Source organism: Bubalus kerabau, chromosome 7 (genome assembly GCF_029407905.1).
Source record: "Bubalus kerabau isolate K-KA32 ecotype Philippines breed swamp buffalo chromosome 7, PCC_UOA_SB_1v2, whole genome shotgun sequence".
Taxonomy (NCBI): Eukaryota; Metazoa; Chordata; class Mammalia; order Artiodactyla; family Bovidae; genus Bubalus; species Bubalus kerabau.
The window spans coordinates 76,488,775-76,506,940 of record NC_073630.1 but is presented as its reverse complement, the minus strand read 5'-3'; the positions used below and the strand labels follow the sequence as shown (position 1 = coordinate 76,506,940).

The window sequence follows — 18,166 nt, the reverse complement described above, 5'->3', positions numbered from 1 at the left end:
CAGTCAGCAAAAACAAGACTGGGAGCTGACTATGGCCTAGATCATGAACTCCTTATTGCCAAATTCAGACTGAAATTGAAGAAAGTAGGGAAAACCACTAGACCATTCAGATATGACCTAAATCAAATCCCTTATGATTATACAGTGGAAGTGAAAGACTCAAGGGATTAGATACACAGAGTGCCTGAAGAACTATGGACAGAGGTTCCTAACATTGTACAGGAAGCAGTGATCAAGACTATCCCCAAGAAAAGGAAATGCAAAAAGGCAAAAATGGTTGTCTGAGGAGGCCTTACAAATAGCTGAGGAAAGAAAAGATGCCAAAGGCAAAGGAGAAAAGGAAACATATATCCATTTGAATGCAGAGTTCCAAAGACAGCAAGGAGAGATAAGAAAGCCTTCTTCAGTGATCAGTGCAAAGAAATAGAGGAAAACAATAGAATGGGAGGATCTAGAGATCTCGTCAAGAAAATTAGATACCAAGGGAACATTTCAAGCAAAGATGGGCACAATAAAGGACAGTAATGGTATGGACCTAACAGAAGCAGAAGATACTAAGAAGAGGTGGCAAGAATACACAGAAGAACTATACAAAATAGATCTTCATGACCCAGATAATAACGATGATGTGATCACTCACCTAGAGTGAATCCTGGAGTGCAAAGTCAAGCAGGCCTTATTAGGAAGCATCACTACCAACAAAGCTACTGGTGATGGAATTCCAGTTGAGCTATTTCAAATCCTAAAAGATGATGCTGTGAAAGTGCCAGCAAATTTGGAAAACTCAGCAGTGGCCACAGGACTGGAAAAGGTCAGTTTTCATTCCAATCCAAAAGAAAGGCAATACCAAAGAATGCTCAAACTACCGCACAATTGCACTCATCTCACACACTAGCAAAGTAATGTTCAAAATTCTCCAAGCCAGGCTTCAATAGTACATGAACCATGAACTTCCAGATGTTCAAGCTGGATTTCGAAAAGGCAGAGGAATCAGAGATCAAATTGCCAGCATCCGCTGGATCATCGAAAAAGCACAGTTCCAGAAAACCATCTGCTTCTGCTTTATTGACTATGCCAAAGCCTTTGATTGTGTAGATCACAACAAACTGTGGAAAATTCTGAAAGAGATGGGAATACCAGACCACCTGAGAAATCTGTATGCAGGTCAGGAAGCAACAATTAGAACTGGACATGGAACAACAGACTGGTTCCAAATAGGAAAAGGAATACATCAAGGCTGTATAATGTCACCCTGCTTATTTAACTTATACGCAGAGTACATCATGAGAAATGCCAGGGTGGATGAACCACAAGCTGGAATCAAGATTGCCGGGAGAAATATCGATAACCTCAGATATGCAGATGATACCACCCTTATGGCAGAAAGTGAAGAACTGAAGAGCCTCTTGATGAAAGTGAGAGAGGAGAGTGAAAAAGCTGGCTTAAAGCTCAACATTCAGAAAACGAAGATCCTGGCATCTGGTCCCATCACTTCATGGCAAACAGATGGGGAAACAGTGACAGACTTTATTTTGTGGGGCTCCAAAATCACTGCAGATGGTGACTGCAGTCATGAAATTAAAAGACGCTTACTCCTTGGAAGAAAAGCTATGACCAACCTAGACAGCATATTAAAAAGCAGAGACATTACTTTGCCAACAAAGGTCCCTCTAGTCAAGGCTATGGTTTTTCCAGTGGTCATGTACGGATGTGAGAGTTGGACTATAAAGAAAGCTGAGTGTCAAAGAATTGATGCTTTTGAACTGTGGTGTTGGAGAAGACTCTTGAGAGTCCCTTGGATTGCAAGGAGATCTAACCAGTCAATCCTAAAGGAAATCAGTCCTGAATATTCATTGTAAAGACTGACGCTCAAGCTGAAACTCCAATCCTTTGGCCACCTGATGTGAACTGACTCACTGGAAAAGACCCTGAGGCTGGGGAAGATTGAAAGCAGCAGAAGGGGACAATACAGGATGAGACAGTCGGATGGCATCACCGATTCTATGGATATGGGTTTGAGTAAGCTCTGGGAGTTGGTGATGGACAGGGAAGCCTGGCATGCTACAGTCCATGGGGTCACAAAGAGTTGGACATGACTGAGCGACTGAACTGGACTGAAAATTTATCTTTGGCTGTACTGAGCCTTCGTTGCAGCATGTTGGCTTTCTCTAGTTTCGACAAGCAGAGGCTGCTCTGTAGTTGCAGTGGCTTCTCTTGCTGCAGTGCTGGGGCCCTAGAGCCCAGGCTTTAGTAGTTCCAGCCCATAGGCTTAACTGCTGCTCGGCATGTGGGTAGGATCCTCCCAGACCAGGGACTGAACTTATATCCCCTGCTATGGCACATGGCAGAGAAAGCAATGGCACCCAACTCCGGTACTCTTGCCTGGAAAATCCCATGGGCAGAGGAGCCTGGTGGGCTGCAGTCCATGGGGTCCCGAAGAGTCGGACACGACTGAGCGACTTCACTTTCACTTTTCACTTTCCTGCATTGGAGAAGGAAATGGCAACCCACTCCAGTGTCCTTGCCTGGAGGATCCCAGGGACGGGGGAGCCTGGTGGGCTGCCGTCTATGGGGTCGCACAGAGTCGGACACGACTGAAGCGACTTAGCAGCAGCAGCAGCAGCATGGCACATGAATTCTTAACAACTAGACCACCAAGGAAGTTCCAGGTAATGTAATTATTTAAAAACAAAATTATACAACAGTAGAAAAATTAATACAGTATGTTGCTACTGCTACTGCTAAGTCACTTCAGTCGTGTCTGACTCTGTGCGACCCCATAGACGGCAGCCACCAGGCTCCCCCATCCCTGGGATCCTCCAGGCAAGGACACTGGAGTGGGTTGCCATTTCCCTCTCCAATGCAAGAAAGTGAAAAGTGAAAGTGAAGTTGCTCAGTCGTGTCCGACTCTTTGCGACCCCATGGACTGCAGCCTACCAGGCTCCTCTGCCCATGGGATTTTCCAGGCAAGAGTACTGGAGTGGGGTGCCACTGCCTTCTCTGATACAGTATGCTATGCTATGCTAAGTCACTTCAGTCGTGTCCGACTCTGTGTGACCCCAGAGATGGCAGCACACCAGGCTCCCCTGTCCCTGGGATCCTCCAGGCAAGAACACTGGAGTGGGTTGCCATTTCCTTCTCCAATGCATGAAAGTGAAAAGTGAAAGTGAAGTTGCTCAGTCGTGTCCGACTCTCAGCGACCCCATGGACTGCAGCCTACCAGGCTCCTCCATCCATGGGATTTTCCAGGCAAGAGTACTGGAGTGGGGTGCCACTGCCTTCTCTGATACAGTATGCTATGCTATGCTAAGTCACTTCAGTCGTGTCCGACTCTGTGTGACCCCAGAGATGGCAGCACACCAGGCTCCCCTGTCCCTGGGATCCTCCAGGCAAGAACACTGGAGTGGGTTGCCATTTCCTTCTCCAATGCATGAAAGTGAAAAGTGAAAGTGAAGTCACTCAGTCGTGTCCGACTCCTAGCGACCCCATGGACTGCAACCCACCAGGCTCCTCCATCCATGGGATTTTCCAGGCAAGTGTACTGGAGTATAAATTTCATATTAAATATCACTTTAAACCTTTTTCAAGTCTTGCACACAATGAATTCTTAGGTAACAATGGTGATGACACAGTGTCTTCCAGCTCTTGGTGTACAATTACTAGATTTTTTACAAAACACTCATACACATACATGACAGATAAGTTTATTAACTGAATGGTGTGATTAACATTTATTAAGCAGAGAAGTAGATCATCATCAAGGTCCTCATCCTCCTGTCTTCTGTTGAGTAAGGGGGTGGGGGTTGGAAGGGTTGCTCTTGCCGAGTCAGGAGTGGCAGTCAGAAGAGGCAGAGGAAGTGTAAGGGAAGGCAGAAGGAGGTGCAGAGAGAGAAGAGGTGGAGGAAGTGGAAAGAGGCGTAACTTGAGAGACAAGTTAATTTGTAAATTTCTGTCCAAATTTTGCTTTTCTACTTCTCTAAAAATGTTTCAATTTGGTACTAATCCTTCTACCAAGGGCTTTAGTTTTAGTGTCTGTATCATACAAGGGGCCAAGCTGTAAAAGAAGTCAAAAGTAGTCTTCAACAAAAGGAACCTTGCTGCCAGACTGTCTAATGTCAATTTGTTTTCTGGCGCTGCTTCTTCCATGTCTTTTTCCTTATAGTCTTGCACTGGTTATAAAGGACTCACCTCCAAATTAACTTCCATTAATTACTCTGGTATGCTATCTATTAACTCTTGAATATTCCCAAACTATGTATCATGAAGCCTTTCATCCACCTTTTTCCAATATCCACCATCTCTTTCATGACTTCCTTGATTGGCTGTCGTAAATCCTGTGAATTCATGCACAAGACGTGGACAGTCTCTTCTAGCAGAAATTTGTATTAGGCTTGATGGCCTTCATAGTTTTTGCTATCACAATGATAACATCTTCAACAGTATGGTCCTTCTAGACTTTCATGATGTTCTATCAGGGTTGTCTTCCACAGCACTGACAATCCTTTCTAGATTTCTAGAGTACCATGTGTAATGACACTTCAAGGTCCTTAAGATACCTTAATATAGGCTTTATTCAAAGACACTGTGTTTGGGAACCACTTTGACAGACTTCCCAGGTGGTGCTAGTGGTAAAGAACCTGCCTGTCAATGTAGATGTAAGAGACCTCAGTTCAATCCCTGGGTTGGAAAGATCCCCTGGAGGAGGAAATGGCAAACCAGTCCAGTAATCTACCTGGAGAATCCCATGGACAGAAGAGCCTGACAGACTGCAGTCCATAGGGTCGCAAAGAGTGGGACACAACTGAAGCAACTTAGCACACACGCATGAATACCATTTGACACCTTCAATGTTGAACTCATGGGGTTAAGGTGGCCAGGGTCACTGTCCAATACCAAAGAATCTTAAAATGCAGTCCCCTTACTGCGAAGTACTTCATAATCAGGGATAAAGCATCAATGGAACCAATTTAGATAAGTATTCTCATTGCCCTGGCCTTCTTGTTATACAACCAAAAGAATAGTAACTAGTGTTTATCTTTAAGGATAGTGAGCTTATTAAGTTCCCTGGTGGCCTAATGGTTAGGGTTCTGGGCTTTCACTGCAGTGGCCAAGGTTCAGTCCCAGGTGGGGGAACTGAGATCGTGCAAAGCAAAAAAAGAAAGGAAGACAAAGAATGAAAGAAAAACAATTCCATTAAAAAAAAAAAAGTGGGCTTGGCAGCTTTATAGATAGGAACAGTCCTGATCAAAAACTCAATTTGCACAAAACAAGTTAGTCTTCAACCAGCTTTAAATCCAAATTAATGCTCACTTCTCTTCTTTAGTAATGAATGAGCTTTTCGGCAACTTTTTCCAGACTAGGGCACATTACTCTGTATTAAAAACCTGTTTAGGCAGACAGCCTTTCTCTTCAATAATTTTGTTAACAGCATCCGGGAACTCAAAGCTGTTCTGCTATCTTGATATTTTTTCAGCCAAAACTCTTTCTAAAATTACCAAACCATTCTCTGCCAGCATTAAAGTCTCCAGATTTAGAAACTTCATTTTCTTTTTGCTTTAAATTGTCATACAATAACTTCACTTTTTCTCGAATCAATTTACTGTATAGGTATGCCTTTCATAACTATACCCACATAAAAAATTCATTTTTTTTTTTTTTTTTAAGGTTACATCACACAGCTTGGTGGCTTGTGGTATCTTAGTTTCCCAACCAGGGATTAAACCTGAATCCTCAAGCAGTGAAAGCACGGTGTCCCAACCACTGGACAACCAGGGAATTCCCAAAAAGGCATTTTTAATATCAGACAGAAGGCATTTTACAAAAAGTGTAAGGCTTTCATGTCTGCTGGCAAAAATGCAGAGACAGTCTCCAAATTTCCTTTTCTTTTTTTTTTTTTTTTTTTTTTGCAATAACCCTTACACTAGATTCACTGATCTTGAAGTGGTGGGTAATGGAAACTGCAGAACTTGATACGGTCAATATCAAGCAATTTAACTTTTTCTTCTAATGCCATGACTTTACTGCTTGGGAGTATTTCCAGCATCACCAATGGCACTTTATATGGGTCCCATGGAGTCATTCAAGGTTTCTGGTATCCCACTAAACACAATGAAAAACACTCAGGAAATGGGAGAGGTGGCTTTTTTTCTGCAAGCACAATTTACTAGAGAGAACTGCTCACCCAGATATGATTAGACTTACAAGACGTTTTAAGTGGATACCTCTAAACACTTGAGGCTCACCAAAATAGCAACAGGAGGTAGCTATGAAATGATTACAGACCCACAGTATGGACCACAGTTAATATGCAGTTATGGGTGAATGATTGATCTTTACATTTGTTTACATCTCTCTGGACAGGAATGGTGCCATGGTGGTCTGTAATTTTTGGTAACTTTTATTAGATTTGTATACATTTTACAGTAGTCAATGATAAAATACATTATCTATGTATACTTTATACATTCATGATGTACCTTTTTCTAAATTTTCCATATTTCTAGGCTATGTGTATCATCTGTAGACTTCTGCAAAATGTTGCAGATCTATGAGAAATTTTCCAATATATTTCTTAAAAAAAATCCACATATAAGTGAACCCACGCAGTTCAAATTCCTGTTGTTCAAGGGCCCAATGTACTTTGAAAAAGTGCATACCACTAAAAGTATTACTTAAGTTTCTTTTCTTGATGATCTGTTTAAAAGTAAACAAAAATTAAATATCTTTTTTCCTGTGAAAAAGGAAGTTTAGTGTATTTAAATATACATAAATAAAAACACAAGAGCTTTCAAACACCCATTAACTGAATAACTCATCTTCAAATCAGCAACTTTCTTGCCTTGTGTTTGATCTGACTCAACTGCCTAGAGGAGCCATAATAAAATCACTTTGAAAAAACGTTGGGCTTTTCAATGAAGTGTCTTAACCTCATTACTTTCCAACCTAAAAGGTGTTAATTCTCAAATTAGATGTTCTCTTGCGAATTAGAAAAAGCAAAGTGGCAAGAGCTCAAAAAGTTTTATACCCAAAATACCAAAAGTAATCAGTTTAACCCAAGCGCATAAACACAAACTCGTTGAGTCATAGGTACCAACGAAAGTTGGAATCAAATGCCATCACACAGCAAAGGCTGTCCAAAGCCTTAACGAAACAGCCCAGGCGACTCGTAATTCCTAATTCTCCCCAAACCCTACCTACCATCCCCACAGGCATTTCCACGTTGCTCAGGAAGGCCGTCCGCGCACAGCCAGAAAAGCCCAACGTGCCGCTCGGATCCTACGTGCTGCCTTCACCAGCGCCGGCCTCGGCCGCGGCATTCCTGACTGAAATAGGCATTCGGCCATTTTCTCAAAATACGTACCAAACACAAAGCAGCTCTTCGCAAACTCCGGCGCCCTCGCTTCCCCTCACCTCGGCCCGCTCACTGCACCATCGACACACCAAGTCGTCCCGAAGCGTTTCCTGGGGTCCCCACCACTGAAGACGGCGAGACGAGCAAACTCGGGGCGCCGTTGGGCCAGACCGAGTCTTCCCAGTCCAGGCTGCCCCCTCCCGGCCCGCGCGCCCCAGTCCGGGAAGAGTGAGCAAAGTTGCCGCGTCGTCGTCTCCCCGGCTCCTCGCCCGCCCAGGGCTCGCCCTCCGCAGGGGGCCGGGAGCCTCCGCGGGCGACCTCCCGAGGCCCCGGGCCCCGAGCGCCAGAGGGGGCCCCCTGCGCCCCGGAAGTCTGAGGCTCACTCCCCCACGGCGCCCCGCGGGACTCGCGCCCCGGGCCCGCCGACTCTGGCGGCCAGACGACCCCGCACGCAGGGCCTCGGCGGCCTGGCGGCTAGAGCGCAGAAATCGCTGTCCAGCCCCATTGGCGGAACCGCCCGGATCCCGGGCTGACTCAACCCGCCCGGCCGCACTCAACGGCGCCTTCCGGCGAAAGGGAGAGGCCGGGGAGGGAGGAAGACGCGAGGACCGCCGGCAGGCGAGGGGCTGCGGCGGGACTCGGAGCAGGAGGAGCACTAGAGGAAGTTAGTTTCAGGACTAGGGCCCCAAGCAGCTCCGCTCCCGGCCTCAGGACAAGATATCCCCGCTCCTGCACCCGCTCCGACGCGGCGGCCGGGCCTCGACTGGGGAAGGGGTCCTGGCGACGCGCCGCTCCCCACAAACGCCCCCGGCCCAGCCCCCCGGCGGCGACGATGTAACCCGATCCCGCCCGGCCGCCCGCCCCCGCCCGACGCGGCGGTCGCCGCCGCCCGAGCCACAGTATCTGCAAATCAGCCCTGGACAGCGCCTCGCTCCGCGTCCTTCCGCGCCCTCCCCTTTCCGCGGCCACGACCGCCCGGCCGGCCCGCCGCCCCCACCCGACCGTGTGTCAGACCACGCCGCGCTTACCGGCCTTTCTGGGCGAGGAGGGGCGACGACCCGCGTTGCCGCTCCTTCACGGACTACTTTTCTTTGTTGCAGGAGTTTCGGGGGAGGGGTGGGTGACGGTGGAAAAGTTGGACGCTGGGCTCGTCGAGGCCAGCGAAGACCCAGTGGGGCTGCAGAGTGTTCAGGCCGCTGGCTCTCGCCCTGCGGTCCGAGCCACCGCCGCCACCCACAGCGGGCTCTGGGGCCCCAGGCCTCGGCGGCGCTTACTCTGCTTCTGCGCCCTGAGCTCGCGGGAGCCGCACATTCCAACACAGGAGGCTGCGCCGCGCACCCGACCCGCGCCGCCGCCGCCACTCCCGGGACACGCCCCCTCACCGCCCGCGCGCGCCCGCCGGACACGCCCCCTCCGCTTCCCTCGCGCGTAGTCGCCTAGCGCGCCCCGCCCCTGGGCGAAGGAGTCCGTTGGGGGCCCGGTCTTTGGATGGGGGAGCTCCTAGACGTAGCAGCACCTAATTTCCCCAGTGTCTCGAACTCGGGCTCTGAGGTCAGAAAAGAAGCCAACCCCGCTTCCTTTGTTGATTTCCTTCATAAACTAACAACAGAAAAGTTACCCCCAGCCCTGGAATGCACGCAAGAGACTAGCGCTCTTAAAAGGAGCGCTCTTACAGGCTTTGTCACCTCCCTTTCAAGTCTAAAATGCTTGAAAAGTACCTTTCAGAATCTTCTGATCTCCACCCATAGCCACCCTTAACTAATTAAGCTTCGTTTTGAGTCTACACTAAAAAAAAAAAAAGCTTTCCAAATGTTAAGCTATAAGCCAGGAAAACAACAAAAAACAAAAAGAACAACAACAAAAACCCAGTAAGTTGTGAAAACAAAGTATTTCAGGAACGAAGTGGATTCAAAATTGTGAGAATGAGCACAGAGGGGACAAGTCCCTAGACGTGGAAGGTATCAAGTCATTAAGGAGCCTTCAAAGCACCATTTCAGTGTAGCAGTTACCCTCAGATTATAGAGGGTAACGAGGGTGGTGAGGACTTCGAGGCTGCATCCTGAGCCAGTTTTGGAGAGTAACCTGCGTCCATGTTTATAAAGTGGAGTAACCAAGCCTGCTACTTGGCACACAGTAATAGGCTAGAAAGAGGGAGGGAGGAAGAGAGAGAGAAAAAAAGTTTCTTTTTGCCCCAGAAATGCCTAAGTATTGTAATTCACAGCTATCCTCTGAAATGTAATGACTCTCTTAAATTCCTTAGTATGGCATTCAAGGCCCTGACTACCCAGATCAAGATAAGTTGGACTATCACTAATAGTATAAAAGAGGTAGCAACAAGGGCTTTGGGGGTTTAGAAGAGGAAGTGAAGTGAGGTCGCTCAGTCGTATCCGACTCTTTGCGACCCCATGGACTGTAGCCTACTACGATCCTCTGTCCATGGGATTTTCCAGGCAAGAGTACTGGAGTGGGTTGCCATTTCCTTCTCCATAGGATCTTCTTGACCCAGGGATTGAACCCAAGTCTCCCACTCTGTAGGCAGACGCTTTAGCTAGTTTCTAATAGGATCTAGAAACAGTCAACAGTAGATGATTATCTGATCTGGTCTTGAGCATTGGGAAGATTTCAACAGGTGGAAAATAGGGGAAGGAACATTATAAGCAGTAAAAACAGCAAGCTCAAAAACACCTGAGACCGTACCTCCTACTCAGTTTACCCAGTTCCTTCTCTTTAAAGTTCCTTTACTTTTTTATGAGAGAGCTGCCACACTCTATGTTCCTGGTCTACTCCTTAGAAGCCCTGTCTAATTGTTGACAGTACATTATTAAATAACGTACAGGGTCAAATGGAAAATGGAATAAAGGTCCTCCATGCTTAACTACCAAAGGTTTTGATTCGTTGCTTAGTCGCTCAGTGGTGTCCAAATCTTTGTGACCCCATGGACTGCAGAATGCCAGGCTTCCCTCCCTGTCCTCCACTATTTCCCACAGTTTGCTCAAACTCAGGTCCATTGAGTAGATGATGCTCCAGCCATCTCATTCTCTGTCATCCCCTTCTGTTGCCTTCAATCTTTCCCAGCATAAGGGTCTTTTCTAATGAGTCAACTCTTCGAATCAGATGGATACAGTATTGGCACTTCAGCTACAGCATCAGTCCTTCCAATGAATATGCAGGGTTGATTTCCTTTAGGATTGACTGGTTTGATCTCCTTGCTGTTCAAATGCAAAATCCCCCCATGAATCAAACTTAAGACGCATTCGTTTTCATTGATCCCAAAAGAGAAAGAAAGAAATGCAGGAGGGAATGGTGAAAAAGAAAAAAGAGTTGGGGTAGGGAGAAAAAAATTAAAGGAAGGAAAGGAAGAAAAAAAAAAACCTTTGTAGGCCTGGTGCAAACTTTTTCTTTCTTTCCTTTTTTCTTTGGCCGCTCTATGCAGCTTTCCAGGTAGCTCTAATGGTAAAGAATCTGCGATTCGGGAGACCTGGATTCGATCCCTGGGTCGGGAAGATCCCATAGAGGAGGGCATGGCAACCCACTCCAGTATTCTTGCCTGGAGAATTCCATGGATAGAGGAGCCATGGAGTCACAAAGAGTCGGACACAAGTGACGACTACCACTTTCACTTTCACGCAGCCTGTAGACCCAGGGATTGAACCTGGCCCCTGGCAGTGAAAGTGCCAGGTTTGAACCACTGGATGGCCAGGGAATTCCCTAAACTTTACTACCTTTATTCACTTTAAAAAAAAAATTTTTTTTTTTTAAATCCATATAATGCTTGCAGGATTTTTTAGATGCTGTAACCCTGAGAACAAATCTGGCCTCTGTCACAGCCTGCAAAAATATAAACTTTTTCCCCTTTTTCATGTCCAAAAAAGACAAAAATGAAACATTTCTTTTTAAAACTTACTAGATAAATGTCCTTCATTTCCTCAGTCTGACTGCTTACTGGAAATGTTTTATTAATTGGGAATTTATTCCAACATATTGTGATGCAAATAAATGAATGAGAAATAGGTAGCTGCATTCATTTAAAATTAGCAGAGGTCCTTGTTTCAGAGATGTCATATTCAGAGTGACCCAAATCATCATGATGTGAAGGCCACAGGTCAAATTTAAGGCCAAATTTATAAATTAATAGGAACTCTCCTTGGGGTAAGCTGGTTCTATAAACTAATTACTAATTGCTTTTCAAGAGGCTGTATTTTACTTTGCTGTATCCAAAATTTAAGATCTTTTGAGAAAAAAAAAAAAGACTTTGAACTGTGACTGAGTTCTGTTGTTTTTTGTTTGTTTGTTTGTTTGTTTTAATTTTTTTGGCTGACTCACAGTATATAGGATCTTAACTCCCTGATCAGAAATTGAACCATCACAGAGTTCTAACCACTGGACCACCAGGCAAATCCCTCAAATGCTTTTTATTCTGTTAAATTTTGAATCTAGTGCAGGTATTTCCTAAAACAATCATATATGTATTTTTTTCAGTTCAATATACCTGGCAGCCTTGTTTCTTCTCTGCAGCTTCTTTTGCACTCTGTGGGGAAACCCACCAGTGTAGGCCTTGAGCCACACTGGCTTTAGGACTGTTGGTGTCTGGGGACTTCCCTGGCAGTCCAGTGGTTAAGATTCCACAGGTTCGACACCTGGTCAGGGAACTAAGATGTCACTTGCCATGTGGCACAGCCAGAACAACAACAACAAAAAGATTAATGGTGTCTGAAGACAGATTTAAGGCCAGGTCTAGCACTGTTGACAGCAACTTCATCTACCCTTGCTGCCAGTTGAGCCCCAAACTTTTGTTCTGGTTCTGGTAATCAGAATACAGTCTTATCCATGACAGTATCTAAAAATGCTGAGAGAAGGGAAAGAGGGGAGCCAGGGAGCTCTGGAAGGAGCTGGGCTCCTCCTGCTTCTCCTCCTGCTGTCTCAGGCAGCCCAGATGACATTTTGCACTACTCTCCCCTTGCTCCTCTTCCCCTCAACTCCCTGGCCTCCTTGAACCCTGGCTACTAGAACTTGCTGTTCTTTATCTAAAAGACTATCCCGTACCTCTCTATCCGTGCAAGCTCATTCCCTCCCCTCCTGGGTCAGATGGCAGCTTTTTCTCAGCGGCCACAATCTTTAGAATTACAGCTCTTCCCCTTTGCACCCAATCCTACTGTCCTTCCCTGCTATTAGCATTTATTGCTAACAAACATGCCATGTATTTTATTTATTTACCATTTATTGTTTATCTTTCCTTACTAAAACTGTCACAGCAAAAACAAAAAAGAGTAGACAGCGTTTGGCACATACCAGCCAAACATGTCTGCAAGAGTTAAATAATCTTGGTTATTCTTTAGGTGTTACTACTGACAAACACTTGTAGCTGGATTTGTCTTTCACAAAGCTAATTACTATCTGATTCCACATAAATTATACTCTGCACCTGACATTTTTCTCCCCCTACACTCTCTAGTAGGATTCTGCATCTCAAAAGGAAGAAGTTCTTGGCCTATAACTTCAGGGATTACCAGATCAGGTTGCTGAGCCACCTGACTCCAGCTTTTGGCTGTAAACTTGCAGGAAAGAAAAAAAAGATTTTTATATATATATACATACACACAAGACCTTCATGAGGGTAGAAAACCCTCTCCCTATTCCCCAGGGGAGAGGGGCTTAGTTCTTGAGGTGCTAGCCTGCTGTGTATTCCTCTGTGCCAGGCAAAGATAGAGTCATTTTCCTATTTCCTCTGAATTCTGTCTCCATATTCTTTATTCAACACTGGTGGACAGGGGGCCAAGATTTTGGGAACAGAACTTAATGTCCAAAAGAACAAAGAAATTAGTCCTTATCTCCAATGCCTATAATGTGGTAGTTGCTCAACATGTGTTTGTTATATTTACGGGATCCTAGCTTGATGTCACAATCTCTCACAGTGGGGCCCCTCGTACCCCCAGTTCAACACCCATCACAGACTTCCCTCATGCTGAATGCTGGCCTAGCTCTTTGTCCCCTAAAATATTTCCTTTCAATAGCTATCTGTTGAATGGGTAAAAAAATGCTCTTAGGTCACTGGTTCCTCTGCACTGCCTTCCTGTTGAAAATCTCCATTCCTGCTCTTCTGCATATGGTACTCCTAGTACACTCCTAGTTCCACATACCAGTCTTTCCTTGGATTTTCCTAGGTAGAATTTAAAAGTCTGTTTGGGCCTCAAGGGTCCCTCTATTTGCCCCTGTTTCTGTTGTCGTTTGTTTTGTTAGCTTTATCACCGTGCAGCTGCAGGATCATAATTCCTGGACCAGGGACTGAACCCAGGCTCTCAGCAGTGAAAGCATGGAGTCCTAACCACTGGACCGCCAGGGAATTCCCTGCCCCTTTTTACATATAAGCCACACCTCTCTCCCTGCACAACCCTGCCCTTCCCCTGCATTCTATCTCTTTGCTCTGGCCTTCCCTATTGTCCTTCTTCCCAGAATTCTCCATGTCATATGCAGCCCACAAAATGTCACAACTGAAAGAGATCTTAGGAATCCAAGCTCTGTTTTATAGAAGAAAAGACAGGCCTGCAAGCATTTGACTTGTCCAGGTTTGCTCACCTAGTTAGGTCACAGCCAGAACTTGGGCCCAGGGACACAGATTTCCAACTGGCCCAGTGCTCTTCCAGTGTGCCTTAAACTCTAATCGCTGGCAGCAACTCACCCTTACCTAAAACATCTTTTACTGTTTTTGGACCTGATGAGCTGCTATGTTCAATGGACATACAGACAGTATATATCTGAGGTTAAAATACTCTTCAGATCCACATTTCCTTAACTCTTGACCCTATTTTAAGGTTAAGATTAGTTATCTCCTGGCAAGGGAAACCCTTATTTTCCTCCATTGCTTTTAAAATACTCCAGCCACAGCTTTGACATTTTAACCTATAGAGCTAACTGTCAATTTAGGGGAAATGGGACTTGATTCAAAATACAACTTGTGGAAGACTTCTCCTTCCTTCCAGAAAGAGGCAAAAGCATCCAGAGTACCATGAGAGGTATACTGTTGTACATACTTTCATTCCTGTTTCTGACCTGACTACAAGGACCTGAAGAGATAAGGAATTGTGTTATTTCTGACACAGTCAATAAAATTAAACTTGCAACAAAGTGTATCAACCCAGTCAAAGCTAATACACAGTGCTGGTTTTATAAATAAATGTTTCTTCAATTGACATTTCCATATTTGTCTTCAAATAATCACTTTATCCACCAGAATGACTGAAAATAAGGGTGCTGATGAGGACACTGAGCAACTAGAACTCTCATCTACTGATAATGAAAATGAAAACTTACTGACAATGAAAATGAAAACTGGTACAACTGATAGGATCAGGGATCCTCAGAGAAAGAGAACCAGGCATGGTTTTCTTGACATAAGAAAAACCAATTTGGCCTAAGCTTTTTGCATCTAAGCTGGCCCCATGCTCGCCTCAATAATCAGTGATCTTAAGGGAAGTTAGGGGAAGCAGGAACAAAGGAAAAGCAGTCAAGAAACAATAGTTCAAAGATAAAACAGAGTTTTAGCTCCTGCCCCTTGGGGTTCCTTGTTGGCTGAGTGGTAAAGAATCCACCTGTCAATGCAGGAGCTGTGGGTTCAATCCCAGGATCAGGAAGATCCCCAGGAGAAGGAAATGGCAACCCATTCCAGTATTCTTGCCTGGAAAATCCCATGGATAGAGGAGCCTGGTGGGCTACAGTCCATGGGGTCACAAAGAGTTGAACATGACTTAGAAACTAAGCAATGAGGAATATACATAACACTCTGTTACATATTTTTGAGTTCTTCAGGAACTAATCCCCCTACCCAGGTGGAGGATGAAATGATGATTTTTACCTCTTCTGAATTCTATCAGCTAAAGCTTGGACTCTGTCTACCTTTGCCCCAATTCTATGTGGAATTTTCTGCTCTAACCCCTTCAAGAACATGCATGTACCCTTAGCTTAAAAATTTCCCATTTTGCTGTTTGTGGAGACACTGCATTGGAAAAGACCCCAGGTGTTCTCCTTACTTACTGCAAGTAATAAATCCTTCTCCCAAGCTTTGGTTTGTATCTTTTGGCCCAACATCTCCCAAAACAACCATTTTGGAAAACAGTCTTGAAGTTTCTTATAGAGACACATAGAATATAATATAGGTATCCAACTCTAGGTACTAACTGAGGAGAATTGAAAACTTATGCCATGCAAAAAAAAAAAACAAAAAAAAACCTGGAGATTAGTGTTCAAAAAATGAAACAACCCTAAAACCCAACTGATGAAGGGATAAACAAATTTTAATACACTCATACAATAAAATGTCCAGGAGTTAAAACTTTTCCTGTATAACTGCCCTACACTATTGGTGGGAATGTTAGTTAGTGCAGCCACTATGGAAAACAGTATGGAAACTCCTCAGAAAACTAAGAATAGAATTACCGTATGATCCAGCAACCCCACTCTTGGACATATAACCAGACAAAACTCTAGTTCAAAAAGATGCATGTATCCCTATGTTCATAGCAGCACTATTCACAATAGCCAAGACATGGAAGCAACCTATATGGTCCATAGACAGATGAATGGATAAAGAAGATGTGGTACATATATACAATGGAATACTGCTCAGCCCTAAAAAAGAATAAAATAATGCCATTTACAGCAACATGAATGGATCTAGAGATTATCATACTAAATGAAGTCAGAAAGAGAAAGTAAAAAATACCATATGATATCCTTCATATATGACATGAATGAACCTGCAAAACAGAAACAGACTCAGAGACATAGAGAACAGACTTGCAGCTGCTAAAGGGGAGGAGGTTGGGGAAAGGATGGAGTGGGAGATTGGGTTTAGCCGATGTAAGCTATTATATATAGAATTGATAAACAGCAAGGTCCTTCCTACTCTATAGCACAGGGAACTTTATTTAATATCCTATGATAAACCATAATGGGAAAAATATTTAAATATATATATACTTATATCCATAACTGAATCACTTTGCTATACAGCAAAAATTAACACAACATTGTAAATCAACTATACTTCAATTTTAAAAACCACCACAACAAAAACTTTTCCTGTACTTTCTTGATTGGGGTCTTTTGAATTCAACTGACAAAAGACAGAGTAACAAAAGTAACATTTAATCATCATATTTTCATTAAGGTATATAGAGAGTGCACAGAAAAAATGTGACACAAGGGCAGTTAGAATTTATACATGGAGGGCTATGTAACATCTTTATAGGGGAAGAAGAGGAAGAGAAAGACACTAATGGGAAAATAAATGAGTTCTCAATTAGGGAAGGGGAGGAAGAAGGGAGCTTATTCAAAAACAAATGACATTTTGGAAAGATAAATGTGCATCAGGAGAATAGATGGGAGATAGGATCAATTTGTGACAATGTCTGTTTACATTGTGAAAACTTATCTTTGCTCATGATAAGAGTCAGTCATCCCTGGAAGATTCCAGGGATGGCCTCTAGTGAAGGGAATTTATGACAATTGGTTCTTAGTTCTGCTTTTAGGACTATAAGAGATTTTACAAACTCAAATGTATTTTAATAAAGATAATTTTTTATGTCACAGTGAGTGGGTATTACTGACCCTTTCAATAATGAAACCAGGCAGGACCTAGTTGTACTCCTGGTACTAGAAACCATTCTGTGTCCCCTGTTTCTTGTTTATAGGGAATAGGCTTCAGTTTCCTGAAGTTCCCTGAAAGGGCAGGTACAAACAGTTGCTAATCAGGGAAGGGAGTGGATGCAGAGACAAAGGAGGAGCAGTCTAGAAACAGTAGTGTAGCCTTGGGGCAGGGTCCTGGTTCCACTTCAAGGAATACAAGGTATAACAATATATTTAAGCTCTTTATAGAATAAAACCCAACAAATGGATTATGTCAGAGAAGATAACTTGAGGCCAGATTAAAGAAAGCAGAAAGGCTCATCAAGAAGATTACCTGAGACCAGATTAGAGAAGTGCAGAGCCTGGACACACCTTGATCTTGTCAACAACTCCACCCTTGAACTACTGCTATGAAGTGAAAGTGAAGTCTTCAGTGTCCAACTCTTTGCGATCCCATGGACTGTAGTCTACCAGTGCCGGGGTCCAGCCCCGGCTGATCCAGGGTATTCGAAGGAGAGACGGCGTAGGCGAGGATCAGGAAACAACTGCTTAATTAAACATTAATTAAGGATATAAAGAGTAATAGAATGAGGATAGCTCAGTAGGAAAATTCAGTGGAGAAAAGAGGCTGAGTAGCTTGGTTTACGCGGGAGACCAATAAAACTTCAAGACAAGAAGTTTGCACCACTTACGTAGGCCGCAGGCGTCCTTCCGTTCTCCCGAAGGAGAGGAGACACTGAGGCCTCCCCGGTCGGATCTTAGAAGCCCAGGCATAATTAGCAAGCATGGCGGGTTCCGCACTCCAGATGGAGACTCAGCCAGAATTTGAGAGAGAGAGCGCGACATGGGGAGACCAAGTTTCGGTGAACAAGGCCCACACTTTATTTTCTAAAGTAGTTTTTATACCTTAAGTTGTGCATAGAGGATAATGGGGGAAGGGGTGGGGTCATGCAAGGACAGCAGTTCCTGGTCCTAATTGAAGCCAGGCTTTCAAACTTATCATATGCAAAAGTTCAGGTGAATTACATCATCTTCTGGTCAGGAGGCCTGTTAACATTTTAAGAAACTTATTTTTCTCTAAAGGTGATTATTCTAAAGTCAGGCACCAGCCTCCAAAAAAGCATTGGACAAAGCTGCATTCTTATAGGGCAAAGGTGAGGTGGGCTCAATCAAGAAAAGAATTAACTCAAGGGT

At 44.4% G+C, this 18,166-nt stretch overlaps 1 protein-coding gene across 3 annotated transcripts in view; it reads right to left on the bottom strand.

Annotated features, from left to right (window-relative positions):
• LOC129657905 (RE1-silencing transcription factor-like) overlaps positions 1-17,855 on the bottom strand; it is a 33,902-nt gene extending 16,047 nt beyond the window's left edge. Inside the window, exon 1 of one of the 3 annotated variants that reach the window (XM_055588678.1) lies at positions 17,665-17,855. The gene's annotated coding sequence lies outside the window, so the exon portion shown is untranslated. Of the gene's footprint in view, positions 1-7,360; positions 7,477-8,379; positions 8,748-17,664 lie in introns of those variants that run through there. The other 2 variants (XM_055588680.1, XM_055588679.1) reach the window with 2 other exon arrangements.
• Positions 17,856-18,166: the final 311 nt, after the last annotated feature.